At 49.4% G+C, this 13,776-nt stretch overlaps 1 long non-coding RNA gene across 1 annotated transcript; it reads left to right on the top strand.

The window, feature by feature from the left end:
* The first annotated feature begins 8,318 nt into the window (after positions 1–8,318).
* Positions 8,319–9,865, top strand: LOC121018055 (uncharacterized). The gene is made up of 3 exons (XR_005785010.1): positions 8,319–8,532; positions 9,315–9,489; positions 9,579–9,865. It is a non-coding gene; the product is annotated as an uncharacterized LOC121018055 (long non-coding RNA).
* Positions 9,866–13,776: the final 3,911 nt, after the last annotated feature.

Genomic DNA, 13,776 nt, shown 5'->3' with positions numbered 1-13,776 from the left:
TTTCTGTACCTGCACATCAGCAAAACCTTTGTATTTATTAATCCCGATGGCCCGCCAGTCAGCACACGCAGGCACCTGCGAGGTGATGGGAACCAAGAACGCACTGGGGACTCCGAGCTGTGTCAGGCTGTGAGTTCTTTGGACAGATGATTAAGTTATTCCCAGCTCTGTCCTTATTTCTTGACACATGAAACTTCAGAACATGCCCTGGGCCCAGAAAAATCTAGCATTCTTAAGCCTCTTGATGATGTATTGCCTGACTAAGCCAGCGAGGTTCATTCTGCCAGTTTATTGCACGCCTGTCACATGCCCAGCCGTGCAGGCAGACACAGAGCAGAGGCTCCTCTGGAAACTGGATGGTCGCGCTCCTTTGGGCAAGAGACACGGTGGTGACCTCAGGGTCTAGAATGGGTGGGGCCAGTTTGGGGAGAGCAGTCTGAAGGAAAGAGGCAGGAAAGCAAATTGTCCTTGACCCAAATCCTCTGAGAAACGAAGCAGGCGAGAGAGAGGTCCATCCCAGGAAGGTGAAAGACCGTGTCCGTAAGCTTGAGAGCATTGGAGAATATTAAGAACACTTGTGTGTACAAGTGGGGCAGGACATCCTCAAGGGAATGAAGCATCCTTGCTCTGAGTGGAAGTCACTGAGCGTAAATGAGGCAGATCACCACCTGTACCCGCACAGGGCCCAGGACACCAGCCCCATTGGGGGTCTTCCAGAGTGTCCGCAGCTTGGCCACGGGCACGAGAAAATCTCTTTCAGCAAAAGGGAGCATTCTGGCCTTGTTCCCAGCCGACAAGCCTCGGGCCTCCCTGCAACCCTTCCACGGAGATACCTCTTTCTGATTTCTTTTACATTTGGAGCCTCTCTGTGTAGGGGCAGCCTAGCTCCCAGAGGACTTGATGTTTGGGACTCTGGTCGAGGGCTTAATTTGTCTGTTTGGGGAAGAGAAATGCTGAGCAGATGGAGTAATTGGTCACTGTTTCCCAGAAACCCGGATAATGAATGACTGTCCCCCACAGCTAAGCACTCAGCTGCCAGGCCCAGCAGCTAGTCCCCAGCTCCCACCAACGCTGCAATTAGTGATTCCAGCCCCGGAGCTCACCGGTTTGGAGAGTTAAAGTTCATTATGAGTTTAAATAAACCCATTAATTTAGGTTTACCTTAAAGAGCTTGCTTTCTGTAATCACCTTCATTGCATCTTTAAATGGGGTTGGGGAAGATAGCAATTAGGAAAAATTTGCTTCAGCCATGGGCACTCTGCCCTTGTCACCCAGCCACACCCTCCCCCACGTCCTGGAGGTAGGTGACTCAGCCCCGAGCCTCAGCCCCGGGCGTGAATCACAACCTACAGAGATGCAGAGACACACAACCCAGAGAGAGCTCTGGAAGGAGTGGCCCGGCTGGTGAGCAAGATGGCAATGTTTCCGCTTTGGCTTCTAGAGTGATGACATTTTTTATAGAGCTTTATTTTCAACCCTGGTCCCAGGAGTTCCGATATCTTTGGCTAGCATTGCCTCTGTACCCACCGCGCCCATAAAGGCTTCAAAATTGAGTTGAGATTTTCTATTAGGGTTTCCGATGACCGATGAAGGCATTGGGCAATTGCTCTGTACTTGGTCTGTCGGTAGGAAGTCATAGTCAATCATATTGCCATGTGGTTTGTTTAGACATTTCTTTAAGTAGAATATTGTCAGTGGAATTAGGAGTAAAGCATGATTCTGTAAGACCAAAACAGATAAGGCTTTGCGTATACGGCCATGAAGACCCACGTATCATGGATTTCAGCGTTGAAGCAGGTCGATCCTTGTTCCTCTACACTGTTCCTTCCTAGGCACCACGTAATTTGTGTCACAAACTAGTTTCTAATTAAATCTGCAAATACAAATTCTAACGTGGTGCACCTGTCATTCACGGTGGGAATTTCCTGAGCTTCTGGCTTTAGGAGCTGGCTTTTCCCAGTGGGTTGACTGGAGATACTCTGGTCTCCTTCCCAATCAGAAAGGACAGTGCCCCGAAGCAACCATGAGAAGCTGCCGGGGGCGGGGGGCTTGGGCGCAGGCCCATGTCAGTGATGGGGTCACCATCTGTAGGCAGAGGTCCTCCAGGTGAGCCCTGTCTGTTGATGACCTCTCACACCTGCCCCTCACATCCATCACCTGCCCAGGGTCAAGTCAGCATGCTCTGTGTCCCTTAGCGCTCAGTTGCAGCATGGGAGCCTCATATTTTAGGACAAATGGGTCTGGTTTTGTGTTCCCTTAGGAGAACCCAACACAGACTCACAGATCCTTGGGGAGCACCACTCTGTGTTGGCATCCTGAGGCACCTGGTGCTCCTCGGGGCCCACCTCCAGGAAAGGCCACACCTGACATGCCCTGGCATCTCTTCAAAACACCTCCACTCATAAAGGACGTGTTTAACTTTAATATTTGTGGGCCCTGCTCCTGGGCTCCCAGGGAAGCTACGGTTCAACATCTACCAAGCTCAAAATGACTCGGCAAAACTTCAAAACTTGTGCTCTATTCCTGCCCCAAGCACACATTGTACATCTGCATCATTAAAGAAAATAACCAAAAAGGAGCATTCTGAACACAAAGATAAGAAAAAGTAAGAAATTTCCCTGGTTCCCATAAGATTAAAGTCCCACATCCTTGCCTATACTAGAAACTTAAGATAAGGTCTGCAACTCTTAGAAATGTTCTTTGTCTAATGAGTTTTATATAAAAAATGTATATAGCCCTGCACTAAATGTTCCTTTGCCAGAGGGAAGCACTTTCTTCTTTGTGAAGATTGTGTATCCTGGGCAACTGTCCTCACTTGGACTCCAACAAAACTCTTCTTTTTGCTTAGAAAATCTAAAAGTCTTGTTTATTCTCTGTGGACACCACCCATCGCTCATCTGTATCCAGAGTGTCTCCTGTTGGAGGGCCACTGGATGGTGGGTTCATCGGAGCTGCTGACAGGGCTGTTCTCTCACAGTCTGGAGGCCAGAAGTCCATGAATGAGGCTCAGGACGATTCGGTGTCTGGAGAGACCCCACTTTCTGGTTCATTAAATGGCATCTTCGCTCTGTGCCCTCACATGGCAGAAGGGAGAGGGAGCTCTGTGGGGTTTTTTGTGGGGGCACTAATTCCCTTCGTGAGGGACCCACCCTCAGGACCTAATCATCTCCCAAAGGCCCCACTCCTCACACCATCACCTTGGGGGTTAGGACTTCGCCATTTGAATTTGAGAGGGACACAAACATTCAGCCCATTGCAGGGACTGGTGGGATAAGCGACCAGGAAGTGTCCCATATGCGCACATTGGCACGCACATCCCATTTCTGTCTGTGAAGGCGCTGGGTGGGGAACAAGACCCCACGCTTCACCAGGGCGAGGTGTGATGAGAGAGGGACCACGGGTCTGGAAACTCTTTTGAGCACCACACCATCCAGTGGGGAACAGAGCTCTGGGGTGGACGTGGCTGTACCGACAGTGGGGACCCCATGGACAGGTCAGAGGACAAGAATCTTCTAGAGAAGTCAAAATGGGAACAGCAACAAAGCATGAGAGAGAGTCTGGGTCATGCGTGTCGCGGTGGGGAGGGCAGGGATGATGCCCTGGGCATCACGTCTGAGAACCTGGGCCACGTCTGTCCTGGGGGCCTGAGGCCCTGGGTGGGGATGAGACCCTGAGCAGCAAGACCATGAAGTCATCCTCACTCACCTTTACTTGTACACGTTCTCTGTGACGTCAGACTGATGGTGATCCCCAGGGAGCCTGGGAGTGAGGGAGGAGGCCTGGGTTGGGTGCTCTTCGAAGGTCATGCAGAGGACAAGACGTACAATCTTGGCTCCGGTTTGAGACTGTTCTACAGATTTTACACATCAATAGCCCACCTTCTGCACGCCCCTTCCATGAATTTTGGGTACACTTCGTGCCTCGGCAGCACTGCCCTGGTCAGGTGGAAGACGGAATACTGTGCCAAGGAGACCAGGAGACTGGCTGGGACCTGCAGTCCTCGTGATTTACAGTGATCATGTCAGGCTGTAATGAGTGCGTATTAGCCTTTCCTTCAGAGCCCACAGAACATTTGAGTCATAAACAAATTACTCGGAGCCTGTAATGCAGGGGAGAGAAATAGCAGCTAATTTAACCAGTGAATCAATGGCGAGACAGCACGACATAGATCATGTAATTTGAAGCATAATGGAGAAAATGGAGGTAGTAACAGGAAACCCACACGCTGCATGCGCGTAAGGACAACCCAGTTCTGCAAACTCACAGCCCTGCTGTGCTCCGGAGGATGGTAGGGAGACAGCTGTGGTGAAGGTGGCCTCCACTCCAATAGGTGCCTTGCCTTTGAGCAGGAGACCCAGCCGTCCCTCACCGGAGAACAGCAGGCAGGGCATGCCAGCTGCCCCAAGGAGGCACAGGTGTCCCAGAAAGAGCATGAACAACAGAGTCAGCCAGTCAGCATGTGAATCTGAGCCCCCTCGCTGTCCTTGTGGGACCTCGGACAAACTCCCGGACCCTTCTCGGTTTACATTCCTGGAGAATGGAGACAGTACCTCCCAAGGAGAGCAGTTGTTTGTAAATTAGAAGCATCCAGCCCAGTGTGGGAAGCGGAGGCTCTGGGTCTGAATGCTGGTCCTACCTCCCTAGGCAAGCACCAAGACTTGGCTTCGCCCCATCTGCAAAATGGGTTGATGCAGGATTAAACGCCAGTCAATGGCTAAGCCTGGTGCAGAGCAAGCCCACCATAGACTAGTGTTCGTATTTCCTCACCGACGTGACCCTGCACATGTCTGGCCCTGTTCCGGGCTTGTTCCCCACGGAACCCACAATAAATGTCATTTTCTTCTTTCCCCCAAATCCTGGCTCTCATCTCTGGGTGGGGGAGGGTCAGCTACACTTTCTTGAGACAATTCTCATTCCTCCTTTTGGATACTCTGGGGCTTGTTTTACGCCAACTGTTTGAACCACCATGTCTGTGCGTATGTGACACCATTCGGGAAGAAATTTCTCGGTAGCTGTTCCCCGAATGCATCATGCAGGGCACAAAATCCTGCAGGTGATGTGGGGAATAAAAAGAACCCCATTCCCATAGCCCCACCCAGCGCCCGTGTATGGCCACATGACTCCCCTGGGAACATGGTACTTGACCTCAGGTGTTTCCTCTACTGAAATGATGAGCAAAGTATACTCCAGGCAGGGTTCCTGTCCCCCCTTTCACCTCCTCAGAGTAGAAGCAACTACCATGTGACTGACAACCCACATTCCTTTTCTGGATGTCCATATCCCCCCTGGCCCTTTTTGTCTCTGTTCCAATACTTTGTGCCTGAACATTATCTTGAAGTACTTCACTTGGTAAACCCATGACTTCTGACTCAGAACCTGTTTCATCGTGGCCTGACTCATCACTTCTTCCCCTTTCAAAGGAGTGTGGGGGGAGAGCTCGTTTCTGGCAATATTCTGTAAATGCCCACACACCAAAAATAGTTTGCACACTTTGGAAGGGCACGCAAAAACGTCCTGTCACGTTTGCTAAACCTCTACATCAAAATTTTATGACACCAAAGAGTTTGCTCAGACACCAGTCTAGTGATTTTTATGGGAGTCATTTTTCTGAAAGGAAAGCAGGAGGTTAAATAGGAGTCGTTAGCCAGGCCATTTCGAAGGATAAACAGAGACCCCCAAATAGGAAAGAGGATAGTTTAAAGGCATCCACACCCATAGAAGCAATCAGATAGAGAATAACAAAGCTCAGCCACTCTTGGTCAATGTCAACCACATCAAGAGGCGGACTTCAGGGGATCAGGCCCCCAATCAGAACCCCGGGTTTTACTGGGTTTTATGATTATAGTTCCAGGAGGTGGTGCCCATAGGGGCCTGGATGACCACCTTGCTTGTGATGCAGAATGAAGCTTTGAGCGTGTTCTTGCTACCCAGAGGAAATGAAGGCTACTCATGGAAGTTTCTGTGATGTCATCTGTGGCAAGGCCACATTGTCAAACATTTCATTTTGTGTTGATTCTGAGTGTTTGACACACTTCACCATGCAGGGTGTTTGAATTAAGAAGGATGGGTGTGTGTAGCCCAGGCCATTGGAACTGAATATTCAGCCCTCCAGGGAAGGAGAGCCCTGGTACTCTCTCACCTAGACACCATTCCAGTGGGCACATAAGATGGGAATGTTGAGGTACCCCGGCCCCAACCACAAATCTGACCAGAAACTTGAGAGGGCAAGCAGATAGCTAAAGGGTAAGCGTGGCACCAACTTTCTGAATTGGAGTCTGGATATTGTGGCTTTCTCATCTACAGAATTGAGTGAGGGTATTGGAAAATCTTCTGAGCCTCATAATTCAGCACCAGGAAATGAGTCAGTGGGTGACAACTGGTGTGATGTGATGATGGTGAACTCTGGGCTTATGCTGGCTGGTCTGCTGGGAAGAGCGGTTCTGAACCAGGTCCCTCCTCTTGCTCCCAGACTCTTCCAGAACACTGGTACCATCTTGCTCCTTTGTTGTTCTGCCCCTTGCCACCTCCCCAAAAATGTGAGGTACGGTGGTTCATACCCAGGGCAGATTTCTCCACAGCCCTGAGCCAGGCTGATGCCACAGTAGGCACTTGGTTCAATGAATCAATGAGTGATCAAACATGGCGCCTTAAATGGAAGGCTCTGTGAAGGGCTGGTGCACAAGGACTAGAGAGGTCACTTGCACATTCGACATATTCCATTTTGGTAACAACATTGCTATAGACTGAACATTTGTGTCCCCCCCCCCCTCAATTTTACATGTTGAAATCTTAACCCCAAAGGTGGTAGTATTGGGAGGAGGGGTGTTTGGGAGGTCATTAGGGATGAGTGCCCTTACATGAAGCCCCAGAGAGCTCCCTCCCCCATCCCCCCAGGGGAGGAACTCCCCTCCCCCCAGGGGAGCCAGAAGACAGCCTGGCTATTGATGAACCAGGAAACATGTCCTCAGCAGATACTGAATCTGTTCCCCCAGAACTGTGGGAAATAAATGTCTGTTGTCTGTAAGTCACCTGGTCTCTGGTAATTTTGTTGTAACAACCTGAGTAGATGAAGGCACGCATCCAGCACCACCGAGCCTGTTGTAACAGGTACTCTGGAAAGCCTTTGCCCGCATCACCTGTGTTCATTACTCATGACAACCCGCAGGTAGGAGTTACTCTTCTCCCCACTGTGGACTCGAGACAACAAAGGCTCTGGAGGCTGCGTCTCTGGCCACAGATGGTAATTGGGTCCTCTGATTCTGAGCACTGGATGATCCTTTCCTCACCATCGAAGGAGGAGAATCTGCTCACACCACACCTGACATCCTGAGGCTTAAATGCTTCCCACAACAAAGAGGCAGCATGGCTTCTCCAGGTGGTGAGCCTCCAGGTGGGGGCTCAGTGGTTGAACAAGACCTCACATGGTAAAGGGAGAGCACCAAGAAGCCCACGAGGATGCTGGCTCTCTCCCAGCCCCAGAATGGCTTCCCATGAATCCCTGTTTCCTTCTCAAAGCCATTTATTCCTTCCTTCACTCATTCATTCCTTCACTCAACAGTTATGAGCTCTCTGTGTTAGTCAGGATTCTCCAGAGAGAAAAGAACCAACAGAAAATTTATACATATAGAGAGATCTATTGTAAGAAATTGGCTCACGTGATTATGGATACTGGCAGGTCCAAAATCTTCAGGCTGCAGACCCAGAGAAAACCTGAAGGTTGTCTGCCATAGAATTCACTCTTGCTCAGGACAGGCCAGTCTTTTTTCCTATGAAGATCTTCAACTGATTGGATGAAGCCCACCCATGTCAGGGAGAGCAGTCTTTACTCAGAGTCCACTAACTAAAATATCAATCTCGGGGCGCCTGGGTGGCGCAGTCGGTTAAGCGTCCGACTTCAGCTCAGGTCACGATCTCGCGGTCCATGAGTTCGAGCCCTGCGTCAGGCTCTGGGCTGATGGCTCAGAGCCTGGAGCCTGTTTCCGATTCTGTGTCTCCCTCCTTCTCTGACCCTCCCCTGTTCATGCTCTCTCTCTCTCTCTGTCTCAAAAACAAATAAATGTTAAAAAAATTTTTTTAAAAATAAAATAAAATATCAATCTCGTTCAAACACACCCTCACAAAACCACCCAGAATAATGTATGACCACATCCCTAAGCCCCATGTCCCAGCCACGCTGACCTACTAAATGATCCATCACAGGTTCCTATTCTAGGTCACAAACAACGTATTCCACTGTGACAGCAACAGATGATTAACAGTAAATAGAATAAAGAAGTACATAGAATGCAATGCACCAGGCAGGGAGAGAGGCTGAACAGGACAGAACTGGCGAGGTTGGGGGGCAGTAGTGGGTGAGTGGGAAGGAGTAATTTTCAGATCAGCCTCCTTTAAAGGGCACATGAGCCCAGACTGGAGAGGCCAACTGTGTGAACACTTGGCAGAAAGGAATTTTGGGCAAAGGGAGGCCACAAGAGTGCCCAGAGGAGCAGCAGGTGGGCCCTGAGTTCCAAGCAGAGGAGTGAGGGGCCACAGGTGAGACTGGAGGTGGAGAAGCCATCAGGGTTGACTGAAGAGCCCCTGGCTTCTTAGTCCCCAGTGGTAGAACTTCAGACCATGGGCACCTTTTCCTACATGTTATATCTTTGACACCCTGGAAACCACTGATTTTGGATGAATAAAGATGTCTGCAGAATGTGGGATGAACTTCCTTCTCTTGGTGCCTGTGTTTCAATGGTCTATCCAGTGTCACTGATCAGGAAAGTTGCAGCTCTCAAGATGGTGCACACTTGGTACCAGCAAAGAACAGTTCTCCTCCACCGGACATGCTGCCCGCAGCCTGCTGGGGCACCGAGGGTGTGAGGCACAGGGCGTGTGACTCCCGGGGTGATGACGGTGACCACTGTATTGTCTCAGAGCTGTTGTGAATTTCGGTGCCTCTCATCCAATTTTTGGGGGATGTATGATGAGGCCTGTGTCTGTCCTTTTTAGTGTTTCTACTGTAAACACATGTTCCCTGTCCCTCCTCTTTGAAGCTTCTGGATCAGCCTGAATGAAGGGCATCTCGAGGACAGGATGCTGGAGAGTGCTACCATTTGCACCAAAGTTCCCATGTTTCCCCCACAATATGGGAAATCAAGATTCCTATCAGAGTGGTTTTCTTTTTTTCTCATCTACAAGTCTCTGCCTTTTGCTTTTGGTGTTTTTCATTCTTGTTTCTTATTGATTTTGCTTTAAGATGATGAAGTAGAATCACTTTGGACTTGTAAAATAGACTTACACTAATACAACACTGGCTTTATCTGTTGTCTCCACAGAGATTTCCTTGAGGAAAGGGCTGTGCCGGCTTAGGGCGGTTGGACGACGGCTGTTTTGCCTCCAGCCAGCTCTTTATTTCCTCCAGCTGTCGACCACCATGTTCTCACAGATGTATGTTCTTTGTTTGTTTTCCATCGACTTGGAGGAAGTGGAATTCCAGGGTCCAAAACACAGGTGGGAAAGAAGCCCCAGGCAAACACTGTGTCTTCAGTGGTTGTGGGGCCATTTCAATGTCTCCCTTGTCTGGTCTCTTCTTCTGACAGGAGTCTGCAAGGGTCACAGAAATCTGGACGTGCATGTGGAAGGCTTCTCCCGTCCTTGAGGATTAGACAACAGAGGTCCAGCAAGGCTGGAACTCAGCTGAGACCCCATCGATGAGTATCAGCAGCAGGGCTGGGCCTCTCACTGATAGGGGGTCGGCCCAGGCTGATAGGCTGGGCCTTTGGGGCACAGTGAAGGTAGTAGCCAGGGGACAAAACACAAAGGGCAGGTGGCCTTCATGGTGATCCATTCAATCCAAGGTATGTGGGTGGCAATAAAAAGAAGAAAAGAATCAATAATAATAAATGGTAGTAATTAATATTTTTAGTACTCTTGACAACCACAATGGCCCCTGTCATATTCCAAGCATTATATCAGGCAGATCGTATGAGCTGTCCTGAACCCACATGGCCACCCAGAGATGACTTTGCTCCCTGCTGCTTCTCAGACGAGGGAGCTGTGGCTCCGAGAAGACAGGCTGGTGCACGTAGCCCCATTGGGGGGTGAGGAGGTTGCCTGTAGAGGACTCCCTGTCCCGGACAAGGAAGCTATGGGAACCATGCATACTTCAAGCAAAGGTTTCTCTTTGTGGCTCCCCAAAGGGCTTGGTGTTTGGTGAAGGATTCTGGGGCCAAGGAAGTAAAAGGACACCAAGCAGCCCTCCTGGGGCAGTGACTGAGGACATTCAAGAGAGAAACAGGGTGCTCATAGGACACTTGCTTCCAGAAGGGATCAGCTCTAGAGCCACCAAGCTCCCACTTGGCCCCTTTGCTTCTTAATTCCAGAACAACCTTCTGTGGGTGGCCCCTGAGCACAGCTCTCAAATCACTTAGAAATACAGGCAGGACCCCTGGATGCCTTCTGTTTACATCTGAGCTTCTGATCAATTAGTAACAAAATTGTAGTATGGTATTGGAGAATGCTCCTTAAAAGGCATTCACATGTGTGCAGGTTGGCTCAGGAATCCATCTAACATCATGGAGAAGGGTGGAGGGCCTGGCCCCTCTCCAGTTGTCAACTGGCTGCCACCCTCCAGTCTCGGAACAAAGGGGCTCACACTTTGATCTTTCCACATGAAAAGGACCAAAACTCTACTCTCAAATCTCAGAGTTCCACATGGACCATTGGTGTCCATTCAGGTGCTATGGGTCACCTTCAGAAGCATGAGTGTGGGGACGAAATTGTGTGTGTGTGTGTATGTGTGTGAGAGAGAGAGAGAGATTGAGAGAGAGAGATTGAGTTTCACTCCCATTACTGGCAAAGGTCTAGAATAGAATTTCTCGATGCCTTATTTTTTTCTGACATTTCAAAAAGATTAGTGTGTAGGTGTCCAGATATTAATATTGATCTCTGTTCATTCCTTTGGGTAAACAGCTGCTTGAACACAACACCACTTGATTACTTTAATACAGAAATAGAAAGAGAAGAAAATTGCCTGTTTTTGTCTCTATTTGATACCTGAGGAGGGTTCTGGACCAAGCAGGCATGGTCAGCGGTGGGCACAGGCCATTTTAGCTGTAATAAAAACATGTTCATGAGCCTCATTCCTTGCAAAGGCTGTGGGGAACTTCAGTTTCCCCAGAGGTAGAACGAGCAGGCTGGGACATGGCTGGCGTCCATGACTCCAGCCTCTGGCTTCTTTTCCATACGAGCTTCATGCACTCTGGACAAGAGAGAAGGATGCTGCTGCTGTGGTCCATTTTCCCATGTGTTCCTGACCACATTAGGGGATGAATGATCTCTCTAGCTGCCTTCTGGGTCCTCTCAGGAGGGACATGGCTTTTTCTAGTCTCCAGTGAGGACTTGCAGAGTGGCTTGGACCCTCTATCAGAGGTGCAGCTGAGGAGCATGGGGCACAGGCCTGATGTGCAAGTCTTTGTCCCTCCCAGTGGCCCTGCCAGCCTGAGTTTGACAGCCCCAGGGACTCTGCATTCAGACTGGGGAGCAAAGAGAGTCTATCCCATGCTTAATGTGCTAGCAATAACTGCCGAGTTTATTCCTGTAATTATTCATTTATTTAGCCTGTGTGATTGAGAATTATGTGCTTTGGCAGGGTCTGTCCTGCTGATGGGTGGTGATTAGTGTTAGGGGGACAGGTGATTAAAACTCATTTTCACTCTGGGGTTTCTGGGAAGGACAGCACATCATTTGTGCTCCATGACAGGCAGTTTCTGGGGGCACAAGCTTTGAGCTAACCCATGGATCTCCCTTGCAATTGCTGTCTGGAGTATTTTTGGTTTAATTGGCTGCCTCTGATGGTCTTGGAGACCAGAGGCTATGTCATATCAGTAGCTGAGGATCTTGGTTCCAACAAGGCTAAGTGCAGAGACATCCTCTGCAACTCACTTCTTCTAACCAAGCAGCAACTAAATGATCTCAGCAGTGCCCTCTTAGCCCCTCTCTGAGGGCAGTTTGCATTTCTGCAGCACTGGGGTGGTTTGTTTATTCACTGAGGTTAACCAGTGCCCCTTCTGGGAAGACCCACTGGGCTGGAATGAGCACCAGGGTCCCCCATATCCATCTGGCAGCCGGGATTCCTATACAACACCCAGAAACTTTTTCTGCCAATAAGTTTTCTTGGGCAGATGGACGGATGGACAAACAGATCTCAAAGGGGAATACTCTCATGTATGAAAAGCCTACATTCTTTCTTTCTGCTTTGTTGGGTCCCAGGTATGTCTAGTTGGAATTCAATAGCCCAGGAGATCTACAGAATATTTGTTGGGCTTCAAGGGTTCAAGATTTTCTCTTGCCCTTGAGTCAGAGAGGTAGTAGAATGGTGACCCCTCAAATAGCCCCAAATAGCCTGGAAACTGCTTGCCCCTCAGAGTCAGCAGGTAGCCTCTAGAAGGATTAAATTAACATGCATCATGGCCTCATCCTGGTTCTAACTGCTACACATTCTTCCCCATGTAGTCAGTGGAATAGCAGCCCCTAAACATGACTACACCCTAATCCCTGAGCCTGTGAATACCCCATGTTATGTGACAAAAGGGCCTTTGGAGGTAGAATTGAGGCTGTGGACCTTAAGACATAGACATCTTCCTGGTTTATTCAAATGGGTTCAGTGCAATACCACAGGCCCTTAAAGAAAGATGGAGGAAGAGGAGGGTCATCAGGAGAGAATCAAACCACAAGAACAACTTCACCCCCTCGTGCTGGCTTTGAAGGTGGAGTTGGGGGCATCTCAGCCTGCAAGGTCCAGGCTACTGGTGTCAATGGATGTTTACTCTCACTGTTCTGGAGGCTTGGAGTCCCAGGTCAACGTGCTGGCAAAGACGGTTCCCAGTGAGAGCCTGTTCCTGGTTTGCACATGGCTACATTCTCACTGTGTCCCCACAAGGCAGAGAGACAGAGCTCTCTGGTGTCTCTTCTTTAAATGACACTAGTCCCATCATATTGGGCCCCCTCCTTATGACCTCATCTAACCTTGATTACTTCCTCAGAGGCACCAACCCTAAAAACAGCCACACTGGAATTTAGGGCTTCAATATATGAATTTGGGAGGAACATAATTCAGTCCACAGAAGAGGCCAAGAGTCAAGGACTTCCAGAATCTGATAACCACCAGGGAAACAGACCTCAGTCCTAGGACACAAGGGACTAGATTCCCCCCGTAGAGTCTCCAGAAAGGAAGCTGGTCCTGGTGCCTCCTTGGTTTTAGCCCAGTGAGACCCATGTCAGACTTTTGGCCCACAGGACTGTGATACAGTAAATTCCTATTGTTTAAGCCTCTGAGTGTGTGCTAATTTGTTTCAGCAGCAATAGAAGACTATTGCACCCAGGATATAGGAGCCATCTTTGACCCTCTTCTCTCCAGACTAAGCTCATCACTCACTGAATGCACAACTCCAGCTCTTCACCAGCATCCCAAGGTCCAGCTCTATCCCAGGGCCAAAACACAAGCCTCTTTGTCCTCCACACACCAATTTATTTGACCTATAACCAAATTATCCTGCCTTTTTGGTGCCTCAAAAGTCCATCTTTCCATCCATCCATCCATCCATCTTTTCACCCACCCATCTACCCATATACCTATCCATCCATCCTTCCATCCATCCATCTACCCATGCATCCATCCATCCAACCATCCTTCCATCCACCATCCACTCATCCATGCATCCCTCCATCCACCCACCCACCTATCCACCTATACACCCATTCACACATCCATCCATCCATCCATCCATCCATCCATCC

Source organism: Herpailurus yagouaroundi, unplaced genomic scaffold (assembly GCF_014898765.1).
Source record: "Herpailurus yagouaroundi ecotype Mexico unplaced genomic scaffold, PumYag 77, whole genome shotgun sequence".
NCBI lineage: Eukaryota > Metazoa > Chordata > Mammalia > Carnivora > Felidae > Herpailurus > Herpailurus yagouaroundi.
Note: the sequence above shows the minus strand (reverse complement) of the source record. Positions and strands in the feature narration are given on the sequence as shown.